The 25,782-nt window shown below is 37.5% G+C and overlaps 1 protein-coding gene across 1 annotated transcript in view; it reads left to right on the top strand.

Moving 5' to 3' along the window:
- The window catches only part of RALA (RAS like proto-oncogene A), a 71,256-nt gene that overhangs the window by 5,605 nt on the left and 39,869 nt on the right, over window positions 1-25,782 (top strand). The gene's annotated exons all lie outside the window — the stretch shown is intronic.

Below are 25,782 nucleotides of genomic sequence, written 5' to 3'. Positions count from 1 at the left end.
TATTCAACCTATGTCCTGTACTTGGACATTTAAGTAATTTCCAATATTTTTCAATTATAAATAATGTTATAATGAAAATCTTTACATATGTGTGTCTTTGTATTGTTGGAGGTAAATATTCAGGATAAATGCATATATAAGATTTGTTAGATATTGACAAATTCCTCTTCTTAATGGAACTCTACTATTTTGAATACCTTCCAGCAATGTGTAAGAGTTCCACAGCCTCAATGGACTATATTGTCAAGTTTTTGAATTTCTGCCAATCTAATAGGTGAGAAATGGTATCTCAGTATAGTTTTAATTTGTAAATTGAACATCTTTTTGTACATTAAAGGGTCATTTTTTTACATTTAAAAATTAAATGTTCATGTTATTTACCTACTTTTTAAGTAATTTTTGGTCTTTTTCCCTCAGGTTTTAAAAGTTCTCTTTATTTAAGAATGTTAACCATTTAGGGGCACCTGGGTGGCTCAGTTGGTTAATCGTCGACTTTGGCTTAGGTCATGATCTCATGGTTCGTGGGTTCAAGCCCCATGTCGGGCTCTGTGCTGACAGCTAAAAGCCTGGAGCTCGCTTCACATTCTGTATCTCCTTCTCCCTCTGCCCCTCCCCTGCTCACTTGTGCTCGCACTCTCTCTCAAAAATAAATATTAAAAAAATTAAAAGCAAAAAAAGATTGTTAACCATGTAACTTTGATGTATGTTGCAGATACTTTGCCCACTCATCTTTGGCATTGCTTACAGGGTTTTTTGGACGTGTGAAAGTCTGTTCTTGTGTAGTTAAATATATTAATCTTAAATTTTTTGCATCTGAATTTTTCATCATCATTAGAGAGTCATTCCTTATCCTCAGGTTATAGAGGAATTCACCCATGCCGCCTTCCGGTATTCTTATAGTTTCATTTTCCGCATTTAGTTTTCTGACCCATTTGGAGTACATTTACGTTTATGGTGTGAGGAATGGGTATAATGTTATCATTTTCTACATGGCTCTCTAGTTGTCCCAGTGCCATTTAGTTTTTAAAAATCTTGGCTCCCTTTGTCATATACTAGAATTTTTATGGAGTTGGGTGTATTTTACTCTGTTGAACTGTTTATGCACCAGTACCATACTGGTTTAATCATGGGGGCGTTGTATATGATTTAATATCTGGTAGGTCTATGCCCCATTATAACTTGTCCTCTTCTGTGTCGTCCTTGCTGTTCTTGCGTGTTGTATTTTTCCATATGCACTTCGGTGTCAATTTTTCTAAGTCCATTCATTAAAAAGATCATTGCTATTTTTATTGAGATTGCATTAAACTTATGATTTAACTTAGAACTGATTTCTTGATGGTGTTGGAGACATCTTAACCTAGAACAAGCAATGTTTTTTCATTTTCTTAAATCAACTTTTGTGTCTTTGGGGAAAGGTCTATGGTTTTCTTCGTATAAGTTTTGAACATTTCTTGTAGAGTTTATTCCTAAGTGTTTTATCTTTTGTTGTTGTTGTTACCGTTATAAATAGAATTTTCTTATACATTATATCTTCTAATTGGTTATTATTCATGTAAATGAATAGTGCTGATTTCTGCATGTTTTCCTGCTACTTTGCTAAAGTCTTATTGTTTGAGTTACTTTTATCATTGCTTCCTTTAGGCTCAGATATACTATCGTGTCACCTGTAGAGATTTCAATCCTTTCTTTTCCAGTGGTTATGCCTCTAAATGTTTATGTTATCTAATTGCATTGATTAGTATCTCCAGAACAATGTTAAACAGAGGAATAACAGTGTCTTCAATAAGACATGCTGATTGTTTTATTGTATTATTTTTTTCTGTGGATATACAAAAATCTACATTGTACTAGATATTATCTTAGCTATGGAAGTGTCTTTCAAAGCCTGCAGTCCTTCACTGTCTCTGTAAGAGACACTAAATGGAGATGCATGTGGTTAGAGGCAGGAAATACTGACTTTCCTAGTGGACAGAGCAAAGTACAAAGATAAGCAAGGTGAGGACTAATATAAGGTTTCCCAGTTCACACAACCAGTCCTAAGTTTTGTTCTTACCTTGCCACATAGTTCTTCTGAACTTCATTTCAGTCTTCTCTCAGCCAGTCATGCTTGCCATAGGGTAACCTCCTTTTCTCCTCTAGGCTAAAGCTGCCATGGGTCTGTGAAGATCTAAGGATTCCCTTCTAGGCTTTCGCAGTCTTTTTTTTTTTTTTTTTTTAAATGTTTATTTATTTTTGAGAGAGAGAGAGAGCCCACTCAAGCTGAGGAGGGACGGGGAGGGGGGACAGAGGACCCAAAGCTGTACTGGCAGCAGAGAGCCTGATGTGGGGCTTGAACTCACAAACCACGAGATCGACCTGAGCTGAAGTTGGATGTTTAACCAGTTGAGCCACTTAGGAATCCCTAGGCTTTCACAGTCTTAAGTGGTGTCCTCATATTGTAGACAGATAAATTAGGCTTACCTTTTATTGATGTGGTCATGGCTTGGCTCCTTGGGTCTGTAGGTCATATGGCAAGTCAGGTTTATAATTAAATGAGCTTATCCCTGGGAGTGACCTAGAGTACACAGATGTAGGGTTGTTCCAGAGAAGTTTGTAGAGCCTGGATCATCTGTTTTTTCTCCACAATTCGTTTTGGAAGACCCAGTCTTCTAGCTGGAAGTGATGTGTTTGTGTGGAATCAAGTGTTGGGTGGGCATCCAGCATATATGGTGTCCACATGCCGGTTATGGATACACACCAGTGTTGCCTCCCAAGTTCTAGAGGGTGCTTTCATTCGACTGCCATCTAAGTCACCCAGAAAGTTCAAATAGCACATTTTCCGTAAATTCTTATAATTTCACAATTATCTAGGTCCATTGGTGAACTCTCAGTCCACATCCTGTTTCTGTGTTTGTCATTCTAAGCATTTCCTTTCCCAGGAGTGCAGGGAAGGATATTTATTAATTTCTTGCCTCCTGGGCTGACGTGCTCCTCCCCCAGAAGTCCCTGCAACTCTTAGTCCATGGTCTGTTGTCCATCATCATGGTCCCAGGAGCGCTGGTAGGTGGGGTGTTTAATAATCCCTTTTGGTCCCAGCTTTGAGGAGCTCTCACTCACCAGGCCGTTTGTCCATCTCTGCTTTTCCCAGGACCCATGTTGCCTTTTTCTCTCTGGGTCACATTGCCTCACTGGCATGCAGTTCATCCTTGAGAGGTTTTGGGGATGCCTTGCTGTGAAGACCCTCAAGTCTCACCCTCCGGTAAATTGATGGCACCTTGATGGCAGAGCTTGGGCAGGAGGTTGGTTTTTTCCTGTTCCTTCCCCCCCTCCCCCCCCTTACTTTATCTACCCTCACCTTTTAAGTCTGAGGACAGTCTGTCTCCCCTCATCCTTCTGCGTAAGACATTTGTCTGTGACAGAAAATCTCCATTCCCTGAGGTCTTTGGCTGCCGTAGTCTTAATGCTTGGATTGTTGGAAACTTTCCCACTACCCTGTTAGTTTCCAAGGTCTTCATATGTCTCCATGATACAACTAAGATAATTCTTCAACTCTTCTACAACTAAGAATAACTTCACTTATTCTTATTTGCTGCTTGTGGGTTTTAGTAGCTTTTTTGGTCCTTCAGAATAAAACAAAACTTGGTCATTTTCTCTGCTTATATCCTTTTATCCTTTGCTTTGGCTTAGATCATAAAACCCATTCTTGTCTTTATATTTTGTTTTTAAAGTTTATTTGCTCACAACTGTTTAAATTCTTTGTACAGTAACTGGTCATTTATATTTTTTATTCTGTGAATTGTCTTTTTATGTCCTTTGCTTATTTGAAGGGTATGGGCGCTAGATTTTTTTTTTTTTTTAATAACAGATTTATTGAGATGAAATTCACATACTGCAAAAGTTACTCTTTTAAAGTATAATTTGGTGGTTTTTAATACAGTCACAGAATTGTGCAGCCACGGCCACTATCTGATCTGACCACATTTTCATGACCCCAAAAAGAAACCTCATGCTCATCAGCCTTCACTCCTGATTCCCTCCACCGGCAGCTCCAGGGAACTACTGATCCACTTCCCATCCGTACAGATTTTCCCATTCTGGACATTTCTGGATTCCATGAATGGAATCATACAATATGTGGTCTTTTGTGTTTGGCAATTTTCACTTAACATAATGTTTTCAAGGTTCGTCCATGTTGTAGCATGTATCAGTACTTCATTCGTTTTTATGGCTAAATAATGTTCCAGTGAGTAAATATACCACATTTTGTTTATCTGTTCATCCGTTGATGGACATTTGGGTGCATCCACTTCTTGGCATATATTGGATAATGCTGCTATGAAAATAGATGTACATGTTTTTGCATGGACATGTGTTTTCATTTCTCCTGGGTGTGTGTGTGTGTGTGTGTGAATGGAATTACTCGGTCATATGGTAACTCTGCGTTTAACATTTTGAGAAACTGCCAAACTGTTTTCTAAAGCACCTGCACCATTTTACTTGCTCCCTATTGGTGTATAAGGCTTCCTAGTTTCTCTGCATCCTCACCAACATTTGTTATAGTCCACCTCTTATTAATTATAGCCATCCTAGTGGGTGTGATTATCTTCTTTCATCTGCTAGAATACTTTGTCTAAGCTGCCCTGTGTGTGTGAAGTAATGTACATCTTGGCATATCCTGTCTTTTTCTTCTTAGACATTTTAGTTTGATGTCCAGTTCCAAGAATGTTCTCTTTGTTGTAAAAACTGTAAATGTGGCTTTTTGTTGGAACTTCTAAGTGAACTTTGCTTTTGATTCATAGCAAGGTTTTTGCATTAGTGTGTCTGATGAGTTTCAAGCTGTTACAATTTTCAGTTGTTAAAAGCACACTGTTACAAATTGTTGCATAACAAGTACCTAGACAAAGTGCCTAATAGAGTGAAGGGGAATCATTCATAATCAACACTGACAGTGTTTTCAAGAATTGTTGGTGCTGTATTGACTACAAAATTGGGGAACACCAATTATAGACAAGAGTAGCCAAAAATGGTGCTAGGTTTAATAAACTGAGCACTTCTGTGCGCATGATCTCATTTGATCTTTGTATCAGCCAAGAGAGATATAGGTGGGATGGGAAAATTTATTGACCTTCAGTCAAAATGTTTTACTGAATGTACTTGTAACGTAAAGATTTCCACACCAACCAATACCTATGTTGCTTTGTCTTAAATTATTTAAAAAGTATTGGTTAGCATTAGCATTTTCATAAAGCTCTAACTTGCTCACAGCGTAGTTATTTTATTCTTTTAGTTCCCATTTGTTCCCTGTTATTATCTGTATCTGAACAGGTATGGAATAGAGATGATGGTCTCTGTACCTCAACTATGTGCCTCTTTCTGAAATGCATAGAAAACTGCACTGGTGATTCTTTTATACTTGGTTACCTTTTAACTCTTCCCTGGCCCCCCAGCTTTGTATTTTGAAACATTTCCAACTTACAAAAAACGTTAAAAGAGTAGAATATTGAATGCCTGTATTTCCCAATCATCCTCTCTTCACCGATTACCGATTATTATTTTGCCCTGTTTACTTTATCTTTCTAAGTATAGATGCTTTTATTTTTCTCTACTTTGAAAGAAGTTGGAGACCTCATGAAACTTCACCTCTGTGTACTTCATCTTACGTCTTCTGAGAATAAAGGCATTCTCCCGTATCATCATAATACTGTTGTTTAACACATAAGTAATAATTTCATAACATCATCTACTATGTAGCCCAGATTCAGATTTCTCTAGTTGCCACCAATTGTCTTTAAATAGCTGTTTTTCCTCTGATCTGTTGGCTTATTATGTCTTCCTTAGTCCCTATTTCATTTTTTCTAATTAACTTTTTTGAGATACAATTTACATATCATAAAATTCACCCATTTAAGTTACAGTCATTTTTGGTAACTGGTTGTGTAACCATCACCAATATCCAGTTTTTAAACATTTTTATCACTTCAATAAAATCCCTTTGCCCATTTGTAGTTATCCCCATCCCTACCTCCAGCCCCAGGCAACCATTAACTTACATTCTATCTCCACAGATTTGCCTTTTCTGGGCATTACTATAAATGGAATCATACCATGAGTAATCTTTGGGGTTTTTTTACTTAGCATAATTTTTTTCTGGCTCATCATTTTGTGGTATGTGTCACTAATTCTTTTCTTTTTATTGGTGAATAGTAGGTAAGTATTCCATTCAATAGATTCACCACATTTTGCTATCCATTTACCAGTTGATGAACATTTGGATTGTTTCCCTTTTTTGGTTGTTACGAATAATTCTGCTATGAACATTCATGTACAAGCCTTTGTGTGGACATATGTTTTTATTTCTCCTTTATACACCTAGGAATAGAAATGCTCAGTTGTATGGTACATTTATGTTTAACCTTTTAAGGAGGTGCTAAACTGTTTTCCAAAGTGGTCTCACATTATTTTGCATTCCCACCAGCAATGTTTGAGAGTTCCCATTTCTCTGCACTTTAAAAAGAAATTTTTTTAATGTTTATTTGAGAGAGAGAGAGAGAGAGAGAGAATGAGAGAGAGAGAGAATGAGCGGGGGAGGGGCAGACAGAGAGGGAGACACAGAAGCTGAAGCAGCTCCAGGCTCCGAGCTGTTCGCACAGAGCCCGACGTGGGGCTCAAACTCAAGAACCGTGAGATCATGACCTGAGCTGAAATTGGACACTTAACCGACTGAGCCACCCAGGGGCCCCTCATTTTTCTGCACTTTTAAGAATGGTTATTAGGTTAGTCTTTTTAGAAATTATTATGGCCAGTCTACTGGGTATAAAACTGTATCTCGTGAGGGTTTTTTTGCATTTCCCTAATGACTAATGGTGTCGAGCACCTTTTCATGTGTTTATTAGCCATTCACAAATTTTCTTTGGTGGAATGTCCTCTCAAATCTTTTTCCTATTTTTTAAACAGGTTATCTTGTTATTGAATTGTGAGTTCTTTGTGTGTTCCAGATACAAATCCTTCATAGATATTTGAATTGCAAAGACTTTCTGCCAGAGAATGCTAAGGGTTTTATTTTGGTAATGATGTTAACCATGAACCTTGCTTAATTTTTCTCATTTGCTGTGGGGCTTTTCTAGACAATTGGAATAAGAGCTAGATCTTTTCTTAATTCTTTCATGTGTCTAGCTAGTACAGAAGTAGAATAAACAATTAAAGACAGTGATAGTAACTGTCATCTTCGTTCTGCAGTTAAGCAGTGAGAAACTTCCTTCTGAACCACGAGAAGCAAATAGACACACACTATGGGTATTAGGGCTCTTTCATTTGTAAGAGTCAGAAATCCAGTTTAGACTCTTCAGCAAAACAGAATTTTAGTGCTTTTCTCTCGCTTCTTCAGCTCTGCTTCTTTTTTCATTCTTTTGGCCGACTCTTCACATGTGGCCACTTTCGTCTCCAGATTCAGTTCTTCCCAGCTCAGCAGAAAGAGCCAGTCTTTCCCCCTGGCCCAAGAATGGAGTACTCTGGCCAAGTTAGGTCGCTTGCCCTGCTTTTTGCTTTTGAGAGATGTGGAGCATCCAGATTCGCAGTCCTGTTGTAACGCGCGGGAAGGAGGGAGTAGTTCCCTCTAGAAAGAGGTGCTGGGCAGACAGACTCTATATATGTCTGCTTCTTCAGGAGTGTTGGGGTCATTTTTTGCCCACTTTTATGAAATTAAACCAAAAGTAATGAGTAGAAAGTTGATACCTGGAGTTTTGGGAAAAAACCACATTTGTTATCTGATTAATTTTAACACTAAATTAGCCTTTACTAGTAGTACTTTTTCTTACCTAAACAAACTCATGTGATGTTTCCTTTGCATTCCGCATACCCCTTTCCCCCTCCCACTGAGGTGAGAGGCAAGCGAAGTTAGCAGTAATAACAACTTGGTAATTGTGGCTGATTTTTCTGTACTTCTTTTGAGAGTTCTTTTATGTAGTTTTCTTTAGCTCTCTGAGGCAGGGTTATATCCAACTGTCTCGGAGTGCCTACATTCCTACAGATTGCTGAAATCAATTTTTTTATAATTAGTTTCCTTCCTCTCTTTCATTTACTTGGATTCTCAAGCTCTGTCACTGTCCGTATGTTGAATGATTCATCTTTGAAGTGATTTTTTTTTTTTTTTTTTTTAAGTCAGGATAGTTCCCGGTTCCTTTTCATGACATTGGGTGTGTGATGTGCATGGTGATGGTGAAGACACTGTTGATGAAGTTGTGATTTTCCTGCTCTAAAAGGAAATAATTGTTATCACTGAAAGTGTTTCTTATCTAAAGTCTTTAATAGCTATAACTGCTATATAAATACCGTCATGAAGTTGAACAAATAACTGGATGCCGTGTCCTTGTTGTGTTGCTTCTGTGCTCTTCCAGTACTCCTTAGGATTTGTTTTCAGTATGAAACTTAAATGCAGAATTGAGAACTTGTGGTTTGAGGCTGTCTGTCTAAGACATATCATTTCTCATAGAATTAAAAGAGCGTACCTTGAAAGGTTTTCTAATGTATTCTTCCACTATTTACAAAAATCCCCTCAAAACTACCCAGTCACTAGCCATTGCTTAAACACTTACTGTAGTGATCTTGTGGAGATCTGGGTCCTTTTTAGATATGTTCATTTAAAAATTCATTTCCTGGGGTGCCTGGGTTGCTCATTCGGTTGGGCGTCCAACTTCAGCTCAGGTCATGATCTCACGGTCTGTGAGTTCAAGCTCCACATGTGGCTTTCTGCTGTCAGTACGGATCCTCTGTCCTCCTCTCTCTTTGCCCCTCCGCTGCTTGTGCGTTCTCTCTCTCTCTCTCTCTCAAATAAATAAACATTAAAAAAAATTCATTCTTGTTTTGAACTGAAGTGTATTATCCTGTGACTTCTCTTTGTGCCTGATTTGCTCTCTGAAGAAGCACTTAGTACACAAACATATTTTTGAGCCCTTGCTAAACAGTGCATTTGTTGACAGAATCGAGAACAGTCATTTTACAGATACTTTTCTTCAAATAATTGAAAATAGCAGTGATACAACTGCTTTGCCGGCTTCCCAGGTATCTGCCTGTTCAGGCCATACGTCCCTCATTTCTTGAGTTAGTTCCTAACTATCCTGATCACAGGCTTCCAGAAATCATACAGTAACATTCACTTCTTTTGAGGTCAAATTTTACAGCTTAAAATATGAAACACTTAAAAAAGAAGGAGGAAACTAGAATCTATACATTTCCTTCTGTGGCCAGTCCCTGACCCTAAACAATTTCAGATTCCTTATTTCCATTTAATCGTCCAGATTTAACCATATGAGGTGGAAGGTGAGGAAACTTAAAGGCTACACTATTAAGAATCAGGAAGTAAAGTTTAAAAACAAATGAAAAAAAACAACATACCTTTGAACATCCAAAGTAGAAATGCAGAGTCCTAGCACTGAAGGCTGGTACGCATCTGATGCTCACGGGAATAATTATGCCATCTTTCAGAACTCTTACTTTATATCTAACTACAATAAGTCTGGTAATTTGCACCCAAACAGTTTTTAGGAGTGAAGGGTGCTGCTGAAGGCAAGTACAGGGGCAGTAGTGATCAGTGAGGGACAGCTCTGAAAGGAAGGGAAGGGGTAGAAAGACTTAGAAATGACAATAGGAGAATTCAGAGTTCCACATTCTAGGGCTATTAAATCCAGGGGAAAGTACCCCGGTTCATAATAGCCTCTAAGAATTTCAGAATAGCCTCGAGGAATTTGTGAGACATACAATTCAGAGTTTAAAATTTTTGTTGAATACACCTCAAAAATTAAAATACCATCCTGCCTGGACACTGCTTCTGGTGGGCCAAATCGCTTGTTTTCTCATCGATTATCATCTCTTCATTAAATTCCCATGATGATTATTTTTTTAATGTGTGTATGTTAAGCATTAAGTAGAATAAGGCACCCAGTAAATCGTGGCTATTCACTTGTTGATGATTGAGTGGGGGAAGTAGTCTATACAGTTAGAGTTTGTCATTTCTTACAACTTTGGCTGAACCACCACCATTTTCCCACCTTGATGTTAAGGTTTATCACAACGTGACTTCCCTTTGTGTGGTAGCACATTCTGGTCCACTCCCCCTGCCATCAGTCGTTAAATATTTAGAAAATGCTGTTATTAGACTAAGCAAAACATAGTTTAAATTTTCATATAAAAATGTATGTGAATATGTAAAAAATTATCTAGTTAACAGTTGCTTTGTTTTGGATTAGGAAATAAAAGTATTAGATTATATTACTCCAGAATTACTGTAGGGTTTATCCTTCCTCTCCTCCTCTTCCAAACCCCAGCTGTTCATTTGGTTGCTGTTTTGCTATAACTAATCAAATAGCTACTGCCCTTTATTCTTATAAGCTTCAGCTGGATCTAATCTTATTACATCTTTAAATCTTTGATGAAAATATTGACAATTTGTTCTTCAATCAAAAAACATTAAGATATACGGTGCCCAAATATTTATGGGGTCTTCTTTTTGGTTGTTTAAAACCTAGTAGTAATCCTTTGTCAGAGCGTTGCTACCATTGAAGATTATAAAATAAAAGCTTATCTATACTTTTAGTGAAATTTCAGTGACTTCATATTAAGAATGGTTTGTCACGCAGTGTAGAATGCACCTGACACAGTAGTGAAAAATGTAAGAAGCCCAACCTCCGCTTATAAATTACTTTGTGCTGTTTCTTGATGTTGACGGATTAAGAATAAGAAGTAGGATACATTCAGACTTTTCAATGGCTTTCCTTAAAAACTAGACTAATTGTAATATCATTTGGGTTCAGAACTCAGGACTCTTTTTTTCAACTTGACTGTCAATGTAAAATATTTTTACTTACATTAAAATGCTTGGGCCAAGGATAAACAGCAGCAGGTTTCCTTTTTGTAGTTTATTTTTGCTGTATCTATTAGTCAATCAACCTATGTTTCAAGTTTCTGTTACAGTGTGGAAGGTGGGGCAGGAGGGTTTGAAAGAAGAATTCCCTTTTAAGGCAGTCATATGAAAGTAATTTTGAGATGAAAGTTGGTACTAATGTGTGTTTTCTTCATTCCAAAACTGGGACATGTTGGCAGTAATGTTTCATAAGTGAAAAAGGGAAGATTGATAGTATTTGAGAAGGTTTTTTCCTTTAGAAATTATAGTTTGTTTTTTTCATTCTTTAATATTTGAAGCTGATAGACATCCATTTGTCAGTAGAATGAAAAGTTTTTAAGAGAAGTATAGAACACTTTGGGGGAGACAGTATGGTGTGGTGACATGAACATAGGTTTTGCTTAACAAAATGTTTGTTGAATGAATAAGCACCTGTTGTGTGTCAGGTACTGTGCTGGACACATAAAAGGATAGGTACCTAGCCTAGGCTTAAGTAACAAGGAGAGTTTTCCCCAAGTGATCACCAGGAGGACCAGCAGGACTTTGGTAAAAGAAATGGATCAGGACAATCAGGTAATCAAATTCATGCCATTAAATTTAGAGTGAGTGTGGTGTATTCCTGCAGGGTGAGAAGGGGAAAGCAAAAAGACCCTGAGGGAGAGGGTTGGGAGGGTTGTAGAGAGATCATAAGTCTCCTCATCACAGGCCCTTGGGACCCATCAAGAGAATTTAGGAAGCATTATGATCAGATTTGCATTTTGATTATTCTCTATGGCAGTGCTTCTGAAATTATCTTTGGTGAAGAACTGTTATAAAAATTTTCAATATGTATCACACATATTTACATATGTATGTTTATAAAATATAATACAGATGAATTACTAGGAAAATGAAAATTTCAAAACAGAAAGCAAACCCATTTTAAAAGTTAGATTGACAGGGTGCCTGGATAGCTCAGTCAGTTCAGTGTGAGACTCTTGATTTTGGCTCAGGTCATCATCCCAGGGTTATGGATCGAGCCCTGCGGTGGGGCCTGCACTGAATGTGGAACCTGCTTAAGATTCTCTCTCTCTCTCTCTCCCTCTCTCTCTCTCTCTCTCTCTTTCTCTCTCCCCCTCCCTCCCTCCGTCTCCCTCTCCCCCCCCTTCTACCCCGCTTGCATGTGTGCTCTCTCTGAAAAAACAACCAAATGATCTCATTAAAAAATAAAATAAAAGTTAGATTGAATAGACATAAAATTACTCTTAAGTTCTCTAGAAGTTTCCAAATGTATACTCTCAAATTTGTTCTTTCCTAGTCATTAACTAGTTAGGTTTTGAGTACCTCTGCCACGGGAGAATTATCTCTTTTTGATCACGTGCCCCATCACTACAGAATTCTAGAAACTCCCATGTGTATATTTACTTTTAAATCACATACATGTACTGCTGTGCAGTTATACAATATACATTATAAATCATAAAATATAAGTTAGAAAATAATGTTAGAAAATAAGTTATATAAGCTATTTTAAATTTAAAAGTTTTATTAATAGAATAAAAATTTTTGTTGGCACAAAAGCATTGTTTGGTGAAAGCAGTGTAATCAACTGTGCTTTATTATAACTTTTGCAGGTCTTGTATCATTCATATGCTAGATAAATAGTATATTAAATCATCATGTTGTATACAATTTCTATTTGTCAATTTTACCTAAATAAAGCTGGAAAAAATAAGTAAAAAAACAACTATTATTTGGCCCTCTTACAGGTGCTGGGAGATATAGTAGACCATAATATATACAAAAAAAAAAAAATCTCTGTTCACATGATCTTCATTCTAGTGAAAGTTAACACTTTGTAAAATGGTGATTCAAAGGCTTGGTTTTAGGTGCAGTCTGTTTTATATTCATTTTAATGCTTGTCACATTTGAAATAGATGCCTCATAAAGATACAGATAAAAAATGGGAGAATGATGTTGTTAGTTGTGTTGACTTAATGATAGTCCTAAGTTAATTTTATCTAACAATTAAGGACAGAGGTTTAATGAAATATCTTGCTAATTTCCATTTTCTCTGATGTCAGTTCTTGCAGACTCATCAAAACGTGTTTCCTTTTTCGTGTGTATTTGTAATACATGTTTTCAAAATCTAATGAAACTATAGATTTAAACAGGTTAGAAATTAATTTTCAAGTTGGTGTTCAGGTGAGGTTATCTTTTAAAGTGGGCACATTTACATTCATAACAGTAAAAGCTTGCCAACTCCTGGTATATCCATTCACTAATATCACACTGTCTTAATTACTGTAGCTTTCTAAGAAGTCTTGACAGTTAGTAGAGTAGGAGTCAGCAAAGGTTTTCTCATAGGGCCAAAATATTAAATATAGGCTTTGCAGGCCATGTGGTCTCTGTTATACCCACTCACCTCAGCTGTTGTAATAGACAGCAGCCATCGTCCATACGTAAACAGATGGGGATGACTAGATCCCAATAAAACTTTATTTACAAAAATAGGTTATTTTGTCATAAACCTAAAACTGCCCTAAAGAATAGTCTGTTGGGGTGCCTGGCAGGCTCAGTCGGAAAAGCAAGTGACTGTTGATCTTGAGGTCATGAGTTCGAGCCCCACGTTAGGTGTAGAGATTACTTAAATATTTTTTAAAAATAAATAGAGTCTTTTAAAAAGAAATGCAGACAGAAGAAACAGCATCACTTTTGTGTTGTTCTTGTGGAAGATGCATAACTTGAATCTAAGCATCAGACAAAACTCAGTTTTAAGAGACGTTCTATAAAATAATTGGTTAGTAATCTTCAAAATTGTCAAGTTCATGAAAGTCACAGTATGAGAAATCATGCCAGACCAAAGGAGGCCAACGAGATGCAGCAACCAAAGGCAACAAATGATTCTAAGCCAGTGCAGAATCATGGATGGGGTCTGAGGATTCCGAGATAGGACTGTGTTAATGTTCATATCCCAACGGTAATGACTGTATTGTGATTTTCGGGGATTGTCCTTGTTTGTTGGAAATAAGCTCAGAGTGTTCAGGTGAGATGAAGCAGCATACCAGCAACTTACTCTTAAATGGTTCAGGGAAACATCTTTCTGTATTGTACTCATACCTTTTCTATAAATTTGAGATTGTTTCAACATTTAAGAAATACATATCATTAAAAGTAAGTAAAATAAGTTTATTACAGAAAAACACCCGAACAGCCTAGCTTGCCAATCACTGCATACTTTGATGGTTGTTCTTCACAATCATCTTGGATGTTGTTGGTGTTATTGTTTCCATACAAATTTTAGAAGCAACTGCCAATTTTCACCAAAAAACCTGCTGTGATTTTTATTGGGATTGCATTAAATCTATAAATAAATTTGAGGAAGAGTGGCTTTTTTTTTTTTTTTACAATGAGTGTTCTAATCCATAAACCTGAACTAAAGCATTCTTTAGGTCTTCTTTAAATTTTCTCATCAGCGTTTTATAGTTTCCCATACAAAGTTCCTTGTGGTCGCCATTCTCCAAATTTGTGCACCAAAATTTTGCCTCTTGGTATATGGTTCCCTTTCACACTGAATAGGGCTGACCAAATGACATTGTGTGACTTCCAAGACTAGGTCATGAGAGATATTTTGGCTTCTGCCTTGCTTTCTTTCTCTCAACTGGAGAAAACAGAAGTCATGTTAAGAGAACATTTAAGTAGCCCAATGGAGAGGCCCAGGTAGTGAAGAACTCGGAGGCTTTCTGCCACAACAGTGATGTGAATGAGCTATCTTAGAAGCAGCTCCTCCAATGTTTAAGCCTTTAGATGACTACAGCTTAACAACATCTTGATTATAGCCTCATGAGAGCCCAAGCTGGAACCAACTACCTAGGCTGCTCAAACTGTAGGATAATAAATGTTTGTTATTTTAAGTCACTAAGTTTTAGGGTAATTTGTGCAGTAACAGGCAACTAACACAGTCAGATATATTTTTAAGTTTTTATTCTCAAATTCTATTGTTTCCTTTTTTGTGGCAAAATACATATGCCATTTACCATCTTAAACGTTTCAATTGTATAGTTTAGCAGTATTAAACACATTCACATTGTTTTTATTTATTTATTTATTTATTTTAATTTTTTTTTTTTTTAACGTTTATTTATTTTTGAGACAGAGACAGAGCATGAACGGGGGAGGGTCAGAGAGAGGAACACAGAATCTGAAACAGGCTCCAGGCTCTGAGCTGTCAGCACAGAGCCCGACGCAGGGCCTGAACTCAGGGACCGTGAGATCATGACCTGAGCCGAAGTTGGCCGCTTAACCGACTGAGCCACCCAGGCGCCCCAAACACATTCACATTGTTATACAACCATCACCACCATTCATCCCCATAACTCTTTTCATCTTGTGAAACTGAAACTCTGTATTGAATAAATAATAACTTCACATTCTTCTCTTCCCATAGTCCCTAGTAACCACCAGTATACTTTCCATCTTGTTGTATTGACTACTCTAAGTGCCTCATATAAGTGGCATCTTACAGTATTTGCCTTCTTGTGTTAGCTTACTTGGCTTTGCACAGTGTCCTCAAGGTTCATTGATGTTGTAGCATGTGTCAGAACTTATTTGCTGTTTCGGAAGCAACTGGGTGGTTCAGTCAGTTAAGCGAAATCCGACTCTTGATTTCAGATCAGGTCATGATCTCATGGTTCCTGGGTTTCTGACAGTGATTCCTGGGTCCCTGCTTGGAATTCTCTCTTCCCTTTCTGCCCCTTCCCTGCTTGTGCATGTGTGTGCTCTTTCTCTCTCAAAATAAATAAACTTAAAAATTTATTTGCTTGTTAAGCCTGAATAATAATATTCCATTGTGTGTATATATACATATATATATGTACACACACACACACACATATACACACACACACACACACACATATACACACACACACACACATATATATATATATGTATATATGTATATATACACACATACATACATACCAAGTTTTGCTGATTCATCTACCCATGGATGCTTAGGTTGCTTCCATGCTTTAGCTGTTGTGAATAATGCTGCTATGAACACAGGTGTACAAATATCTCAAGACCCTGCTTTCAATTCTTTTGGGTATAAACCAAGAAGTGGAATTGCTGGATTGTGTGATAAGTCTAGTTTTCATTTTGGGGGGAACTGCCATACTGTTTTGTACAATGGCTGTGCCATTTTATATTCCCACCAGCAGTGCACAAGGGTTCTGATTTCTCCATATATTTGTCAACACTTGTTTTCTGGTATTTTTGATAGTGGTCATCCTAATTGGTGTGAGATGGTATCTCACTGTAGTTTTGATTTGCATTTCCCTAATAATTAGTGATGTTGAGTATTTTTTTCATATGCTTGTCAGCCATTTGTTTATCTTCTGTGAAGAAATGTCTGTTTGTTCAAGTCCTTTGCCCATTTTTAAACTAGGTTGTTTTTTTGTTGTTGAGTTATAGGAGTTCTCTGTATATTCTAGATATCAATCCCTTATCACATATATGATTTGCAAATATTTTCTCCTTTTCTGTGGGTGGCCTTTTTACTCTGTTGATAGCATCTTTTGATGCACAAAAGTTTCTAATTTTCATGATGTCCAGTGTGTCCATTTTTTTTTTGTTACCAGTGCCTTTGGTGTCAGATCCAAGAAACCATTGCCAAATTCAGTATTGTGAAGTTTTTGTCCTGTGTTTCTTCCAAAAGTTTTATTATTTTAGGTCTTACATTAGGACTTTGATCCGTAATTACTTTTAAAATACAGAAATAGAATGTTCTAAGTTAGGATCAGATTTTCAACAGTTTTGCTAAATTCACTTGTTAATATTGATAATTTAATTCTTTTGGAATGTTGCCTGTGAGTAATCTGTTTTGCTTCTTCCTATCCAGTCCTTTGCCTTTTATTTCTGTGCTTGCTTTATTGTACTGACTAGAATTTCCAGGACTTTACTGACTGGAAGTGATGATAGGAAGCAGTCTTGTCTTATCCTTCATCTCATGGGGAAAACACTTCCTATTTTACCTGTTAAGTTTTTGTAAAAATTATTTATCAGTATAAAGAGGTTTCCTCCTTTTTCTAATTTGCTAAGGCTTTTCTTGTGAATGAATGTTGCATTTTTGTCTGACTTTTTTGCATCTGTTGAGATAGTTGTGTGATTTTTCTCCCCTTTTGTGAATTACATCAGTTTGTTAGTGGAACCTTGTATTCCTCAAATCCAGTTGGATCATGATTTTTTTAAATGTACCGTTGTATTTTTTTTTAAATTTTTTTGACATTTATTTATTTTTTGAGAGACATAGAGAGACAGAGCACAAGTTCAGGAGGGGCAGAGAGAGAAGGAGACACAGAATCTGAAGTAGGCTCCAGGCTCCAAGCTGTCAGCACAGAGCCTGATGTGGGACTCAAACTCACAAACCGTGAGATCATGATGTGAGCTGAAGTCGGACGCTTAACCGACTGAGCCAGCCAGTCGCCCCAACCATTGTATATTTTTAATATTTTCCCATTTGTGTTTATGAGAGATTGGCCTGTGTTTTTCTTTCTTTTCAGGTTTTCATATCAAGATTATGTTGGTGTTACAAAATGAGTGGGGATGTGGTCCCCATCCTTCTCTGTATGTTTAGGGTCTTATTTTTATAAAATGAACCATGTTAATAACATAGCATTTTGTGCATTTCCAGTTTCAGTTTTGTTATGTTAGCTGTCAATTATGCAGAGAATAAATTTCAGATGCAGTGCTACCTGTGTGTGCTTACCCTAGAATCTCTTATTCATCCACATAGCTCCATCAGTGGTATATTTACATTGTTTTTCCATGTAACACACTGTTTTTATGAAAGAAGCAATTTACTTTTGGAGATAACCTTCTCTGAGACCCCTTGCTTTCTTAGCAAATAAAAAGCAGCTCTTGTGTGCTATTATTTTAGAAGCTAGAAAATACTTTAACTGACATGTTAGAAACATTTGCACCTTAATCTACCTGTCCAAGAATTTTATTCTTCTTGTTAGCCAAAAACCTGTATGTTTTCCAGTATTTGTTGCAAATTCATTTTAATTTGACCTTTTGTTTTCTATGTTATTTTAGACATTTTGACATGACAGGAAGAACAAGTGTTAATAGAATATAATGTAGATTTCACTATTAATAGGAATGCCTTAATGGATGCTTGTGAACATTTATCGTTAAGTTCAGAGTAATTATATAAAGTTTTGCTGCAGTATAACATTAATTTAAAGAGGACTAAAAAACATGGAGGCTTTCTTGTTCCAGACACATAGTTTTGTTTGTGTGTTTTGTTTTTTAAAGTTTATTAATTTATTTTGAGAGAGAGAAAGCACACACAAGTGGGGAAGAGACAGAGAGGGAGAGAAAGAAAATCCCAAGCAGGCTCGGCACTGACAGTGTGGAGCTGATTGTGGGGCTTGAACTCACAAACTGCGAGATCGTGACCCGAGCCGAAGTTGGACACTTAACCAACTGAGCCACCCAGGTGCCCCTCAGACACTTAGTTTCTAAATACCTTAATAATTCTAATTGTCTCATACTACCATTCCATAATTCTTTTATCTAAAATGAATGTGTTTTAGGATTTAGAATTCTTAGAACTTAAAGATAATTTTATGCATATACTAAGTATTTCATAATTTGGTGTAATACCCTTTAATGAAATACTATTTTTGCAGCAAAATGTACGACTAGTCACACTAAGTAAATCAATAGTACAAATAGTCTCTAGTCTATTCAGTTCAGATTTTGCCTCACATCAGTTTGCACCATATTTACAGTGGATGGAGGGACTTCATTATTCAGATCTTTTTGTTTTTTGTATTTTGATACTGTGGCTAAATCTTGGTTAACGAGGAACAGCATGAGGTTTATCGTTTATACCAAGTGTTGGAGACAGCTTATCTCAATGTTCCCCTTCTTTTGTAAATGAAACTCCCAGATATTAGTGGGGCTTGCCCAGAATAAAGACTACAAATGCCAGTCTCCCTTACAGTTAACTGTGTGGCCAGGTGACTAATTTCTGGCCAGTGAGATCAAGCAGAAATGATTTGTGAAACTCCAGGAAGGGCTCTTAAAGTAGAGAGGGTTGCATACCTTAAACTTATTTGTAATGACTGGGAATCCTCTGTACCATGGGTACAGCTGCCCCCTAAAATACTGGAAGCATACTGGTTGTTAGATAATTTTGGAGCAACGTTGTCAGTCCTGGATTGCCTGTCTCTGTATACTTCTGTCATCATGGAAATTAATGTCTATTTTTAACCGATGTTTTGGGTTTTCTGTCAGAGGCCAGACCTAAACCTAATAGAATTACATACATAAATGCATATTGCCGTTTCAGTCCTCCATTTTAGTTTGGCCTTCTCAGATCTGATTTACTTTGCCATCGTTTTCTTCCATGAAACTGATGAAGAGCTTATACTAGAAGTGAAAATGAGTTAAAGCTCTGCCGTTGTCTTGTTGCTCACCTGTACTTGCACGAATCTTTTCAATTCATGATTTCTTTTCAGGAAGCTTATTAAATTATCTGTCTTGTAAAGATGTTTTAGGTAAAACGTAGAGAATAATTTTTACACATACCTACCTGGCTCATGTAAACTAAAACACACTCTAATATCCCGACAGTGAACAGCTGTGAGAGCACTACTCTCCACCTCTCTCGGGTTGCTCAGTCTTCCCTCAGGGCCTACGTCTCAAACCCCACATAGACCTTCCCCACTTGACAGAGACCCAGCGAGGATGCCAGTGTCAGTATGCTGGCTATTAGTAAAGCTTAATTTCTCATTTTCTAACATTATAAACACATGTAAATACAAGTTCTGATTTTTCCCATATTCCAGTGGTTCATTTTATATTCATCCTGGGGTGCCTAGAAGCCTGCTCTCAAGATCGATATTCTAGAGAATGCATTGGAAGGGGTCAGGCTATCAGGCGAGGATAATACGACTCTTAGAACAACTCAGGCCAATACGATAATGTCCTGAATTGGATCAGGGGAATTAAGAAAAGCAGATGCATTTGAAATGCCGAGGAGGTAGAATGTGTAGGGCTTGAGTGATTAATTACACATGAAAAGTTAAGGAGAGGCATCAAGAATAACGGAAGTTTCTGGTGTGGGTTCCTGAGCCTGAGTGGATGAGGATGCCATTCATTGAGAAGGGGAATATAGGAGGAAGAATATCATGATTTTGAGTTTGAGTTGTTTGTGAATATCCAAATAGATAGATCTGAGCAGTAGCGCTTGGAAACAGATGGGCTCTGTTTACATCAGCTTGTTAATATCAAAGATTTGTAATATCTTCCACAGTCTTTTGAGTCTAGTATTTTGCATCTATTTGATGCCTGCCTTACAGGGTCATTTTAATAAATACTGCAAAATATTAGAACACGGTGGGCATTCATCCACAAATTTTAGCTTCCTTTCCTTGAAAAATAAGTAGGAGTATGTATTAGTTTTTATGAAGAAATATAACTGAGTATCCCTATTTGTTTAGGAGTGGATTCTTCCCAGTAGGAAGTCTACATAACCTCTGCCCTTATGGGGCTTATTCTGGGAACTCTGGAATTATCCTTCATAGTGACCTGTGACTCAGCTAGGAAGATAATTTTTGTAAATATGCTAGACGTAGAGCCCAGTTAGTTGTCTCTCTGATCAAAACATTCCATCAGTTTCTGTTGCCATCCCAGATATGTTGTGTCCTTGTAACCAAAACTTTTGGTGTATGATACATTAGGAATAGTGTAGGTTGGGATTTCATAGACCTGTATTTGAATTTTAGCTTAGCCATTTATTAGTTGTGTGACCTTGGACATGCTACATAATTTTGGGGGCTCATTTACACGGTCTATTACAAAAATCTAAACAAAGAAAATTCCTATTTACTTTCCAGTGTTAATTGTATCTAACATAAAGCCTTGGACATTTTCAGCCCTTTAATAAGTGTTTGTTTCACTTCTGTGTCACCAGCTTATCAGCTACTCTGACACTTCTCCTGTATAGCAGGACATTTTTTTCCAGGAAGTTAGACTTCCCTGTCAACACACCTTTATAGAGGCTGTGGTCAAATGCCTGTGGGTTTGGAAAGTATCTGTCATTGTATAAGTCTCTGAAGTCAGATGCAAAATTTTGTTTACTGATTTTAAAGGGTCCAAGGCTCCTTGTGCAGTCATTAATGAAAAACTGAAGTCTCTAGAGGCTAGTAGTATGTGGTACAACCTAGGACCACTGACTCGTTGCTAGTCTTCTTTCTGCCATAAGTTACCAGGGGCTTTGATTATGTTTAAAAAATACTTTGAAAGTAGGAAGTGAGAAAAAAATTAACATACAATTTATTTTACCAATAAGTTTTCTATTGCCTTAGAAAGTATTTTTTGCCTCTTCTCACAGTTGACTCATTTATTCAACAAATATTAAGTATCTACTATGTGTTGTGTACTATATAAAATAATGGAGATGTAACAAACAGGAAACAAAGAAAAATTCCCTGCGCCCATGAATCTTCTATTCTACCCAGGGGAGTCCTAAATAATGTGAAGCAATGAGCCATGTGTTTCCCTTCTAGTAGAAGGACTGGTAAGATAACTTAGGACCTTACATTTCATTGTAAGACTGTTATTGTTATTCAGAGTAACATGGAAATTCTTCTCAGGAGTAGATACATTTTGAGGGTAGAGCTTACAGATTTGCCAGGAGATCAGATGTGGGCTATGAAAGAGGAGGCAAAAATGACTCGTATGGCCTGAGCAACTCAAAGAATGGGTTTACTGTTTACTAAGATAAAGGAAAAACTGAGAGAGAGGCAGGTTGAGGTAGGTGAAATTAGGAGTTTAGTTTTGGACGGTTTGGAATTGGGACAGTTAAATTTGGAATGCAACCAGCTGAAGCTGTCAGAGGCAGCTGAATGGGAGTCTGGCCTTCAGGAGAGAGATGAAATCTGGAAGTATAAAGTTGGGTGGCATCTCTTATTGAAGTATACTGAGTGAGGTTATGAAGGAATGAACGTAGACAGAAAAAAGAGGTTCAAGTTGAACCCTGAGGTCCACCACACTTAGAACAAAGGGGATCGAAAGGGAGCGCCATAGAGATTTGAGGAAAGCCAAGTGATTATGGTGTCCTGGAAATCAAACACAGTATTTTAAGAAAAAGGGAGTGATCATCTGGGTCATCTATAATGAAGGTTGAGAATTGACGATTTGACTTAACAGTGTGAAGATATTCCAGGATCTTAACAAAAGCCTGATTAAGAGGGGAGGAGGAGAGGACCAAATTTAGACACACTGAGCTGGAGAAATGGAAGCAGGATTGAGAGTTTTTGTTTTGTCTTTTAAGATAGTTGAAATAACGTGTATATTCAGTAAAGAGGAACAAAATTGATGCATTGGTTGGGGGGCCAGGGCTTTGTGGAGCAATATATGGAGTCGGCTAGAGGGAACGGAATCTCCTGCCTGAGTTGGAAACATTGGTCTTACTAGTTTTCATTTATAGCAGGTTGGCAAGCCACAGCTCTGGAGCCAAATTCAGCTTACCGACTGTTTTTAAAATAAAGTTTTGTTGGAATGCAGCTGCGCCCATTTATTTAGATGTTGTCTATGGCTGCTTTCAAGCTGTAGCCGTAGGATTGCATGATTGCTGCAGAGAAGCCTAAGATATTTGCTATCTGGCTGTTTGCAGAAGGGGTTTGTCAACCCTAGACTTATAGTAACTGAAAGAGGAGATGAAATATGAGTGGGAGAAGGGAAGTAGAAGGCAAATCTAAGGAACTGAATATTTTGTAAAAGGTATTCAGATGCCTTTTCTGGTTTAGGTCAGACCGGATAGGAAATCAGAACTTTGAATTTAGAGCAAAATGGGTTATAGCCTAGGTGCTTTTTCCTAAGGTGGGTTCTTAGAAGGACTCTGCTCTCCAAAGGTGTAAGCTAACTATATAGTCTGCTATTGCTGTGTTAGAAATTGTCACGATCTTATTGGCTTAAAACAACAAACATTTATTATCTCACAGTTTCTGTGGGTCAGGAATCAGAAGCAGCTTAGCTGTGTGGTTCTGACTCAGTCTCTCATGAAGCTACAATCAAGGTGTCAGCCAGAACTCCTGTCATCTGAGACTGGGCTAGGTCTAGAAGGCTGGCTTCCCGTCTCACTCATGTGGTTGTTAGCAGGAGGCTTCGGTTCCTTGCCACATGGACTTCTGTCCACAGGACTACTCACAACATGGTTCCCCCCAAAGGGAGTGATGAGAGAGAGTGTCCAGGACAGAAACCTTAGTCTTTTATAACCTAATCCTAGAAGTGACATGCCGTCACTTCCACTGTATTGTAATGGTCAAACAGGTCAGCCCTGGTACATAACAGGAAGACACTACAGAAGGGTGTGAATACCAGGAGGTGGAGATTGTTGGGAGACATCTTGGAGGCTAACTACACAGACTCACTTGAATGTCTACAAAATTGTGTGTTATGTTGTGTACTTCCAGCTTTGCCGGGCATACCAATGTTTTCGTAACTGTCCACAGCAGCTATTAGTGACAGTTTGATTATATTAAAGCCCCACCACAAAAACACTGTTTAAATATCTTTTTCTTTTTTCCTAAGCTTTTTATTTTCTGATCACAAAAGTAACATGGCAGAACACTGGAATTCAGATAAGTAAAAAGCCCTGGAAATTACACATTTCTCATGTGCCACCCCTGTTTAGAGTTCTCTTTCTGAAATTTTATTTCGCAGTCTGATGTTTTTCCTGTTTCTACTAATACATAATCTGTTTCAAGAGTTCATACATGAGGGACGCCTGGGTGGCTCAGTCAGTTAAGCGTCTGACTTCAGCTCAGTTCATGACCTTGCAGTTTGTGAGTTCGAGCCCAGCGTCAGGCTTTGTGCTGACAGCTCAGAGCCTGGAGCCTGCTTCAGATTCTGTGTCTCCCCCTCTCTCTGCCCTGCCCATGCTCATGCTCTGTCTCTCTCTGTCCCTCAATAATAAATAAATGTTAAATAAATAAATAAAATAAAAGTTCATATGTGAATATTATTTGTAAGCTGCTTTCACAGATTTTGTGAACATATTCCAGGACCATTCAGTACTCAGCATCATTTTTATAATTGTTTTATAATCCCATTTTGTGGCTATCCATAATTTAATTCTTCACTTAATTATTATGGATGTTACAGTAAATATCCTTGTCATTAATTTCTCTGTGCACAGCCATGATTATTATGATAGCCTTTTTTTTCAAATATCAGTTCTTACTAATGATTCACATACAAATTCAAGAAAAGTAATAACTGCAGGTATAAAGTGTATTCTATTTGTATTTGTTTTTAAATAGGGCCATGGTGAGGCTTCTGTGTTGAGGATCTGTAGAACCTTATTATCCCAGTTTGAGAATCCCAGTTCTCAAAAAGGACTGGGATATTCACGTCCTTGGTTAATTTGCAAAAATAGGTCAGTGACCATAAACTTATCTTACATAAACCTCTTGGGTTGGATATATGAACATAACACATCTACTGCCCCCCAAACTCCTAAATCTTATAATACATATATAAGGTAAGAAACAAAAAATGTTTGCAGAAATTTGCCACTTGCTGTAGTCATCTTAGTAAGTGACCTTATTATCAGAAGATTGAATTGCTTTAGGTCAGATGTTATGTAACATTGACATGATTGTATTAATCTATTAAGAAAATTGCATGAAGAGTCTGCTAAATTTAGAATTATTTCTGACTATTCCATTTTATTTTTTTTCGGAGGCTTTGTTTGAACATTAGTCTTGGGGAAACTAACTTAGCTTCAGAGACCAGGGTTTAATTTGTCCATAATGCATAACACATTGCAGTTACAAGTAATACAATATAGCATTATCAGATGTGGGAGCAGTGCGACTCTGTTGCCTGTGCCGACTCTCCTTTAGCAGTTCTTCCATAGCCGTTCTGTCCATAGCAGTTCTTTACTGGAGTTCCTGTTCTTCTTGGGGGAATGTCTCAGGATTTTACCACTACCAATTACTTTGTTCTCCAAAGTCATTTTCTAGAGTTTAGTTTCTTTTTCGAAAGTGTATGTACCAGTTATTTGTTGTTAGATACTGGGATTACAGACCTGGCGGGGGGGGGGGGGGGGGGGGGGGGTAGCTCTTTGCTGTTGAAAAGCCCCTGATAGTTAGTGTGGTGAGATCCATTGATAGACCTTTTGTCCAGAATGCTCTGGAACCACCAAGGAAGTAGCCACTCAGGCCCAGAGAGCAGTTGGAAGGCTGGAAATGCTGCACAGAAGAGGTTCTGTGTAAACAGCTTTCTTTACCCTTATGCATACATTTCACATCACCCTGTTAGGCCACAATGTTTTCATTGAAAATGTTTTGATCAAGTTGTATGGATCAAGAACTTTTCTCACCACTGATTTAATATGGTATCAAGTATGCATTAAATTGGTTATCTCAGAAATAGCTGAAAAGTACATTTACAGAGTAAGAAGCAATTTAAATTTAATTATCTCAATCTCTACCACCTTCTTTCCTGATCTGTTTGATTCTTTTTCCTGGGAGCTTATAGACGGTTTTGTTTGTTTGTTTGTTTGTTTGTTTGTTTAAGAGAGAAAGCATGGAGGACAGGACAGAGAGAGAGAGAGAGAGAGAGAGAGAGAGAATCTTAAGCAGGCCAGCTCAGAACCCAGTGCGGGGCTTAGTCCCATGACCCTGGGATCATGACCTGAGCCAAAATCAAGAGTTGGACATGCAGTTGACTGAGCCACCCAGGCACCTCCATTCACTTTTTACCAGAAAAAATCATTAGAACCTGCCAGTGAGCCAGAATTTGCCTTTGTCTCTTCCTCAGTATTTTGTTTTAAATTCGAAACATTTTCTCCCATTTTTTTTCTTTCTTTCTTTCTTTCTTTCTTTCTTTCTTTCTTTCTTTCTTTC

The sequence above is a fragment of the Panthera uncia genome, chromosome A2, assembly GCF_023721935.1.
Source record: "Panthera uncia isolate 11264 chromosome A2, Puncia_PCG_1.0, whole genome shotgun sequence".
Classification (NCBI taxonomy): Eukaryota; Metazoa; Chordata; class Mammalia; order Carnivora; family Felidae; genus Panthera; species Panthera uncia.
This window is presented reverse-complemented; position numbering and strand designations above follow the sequence as displayed.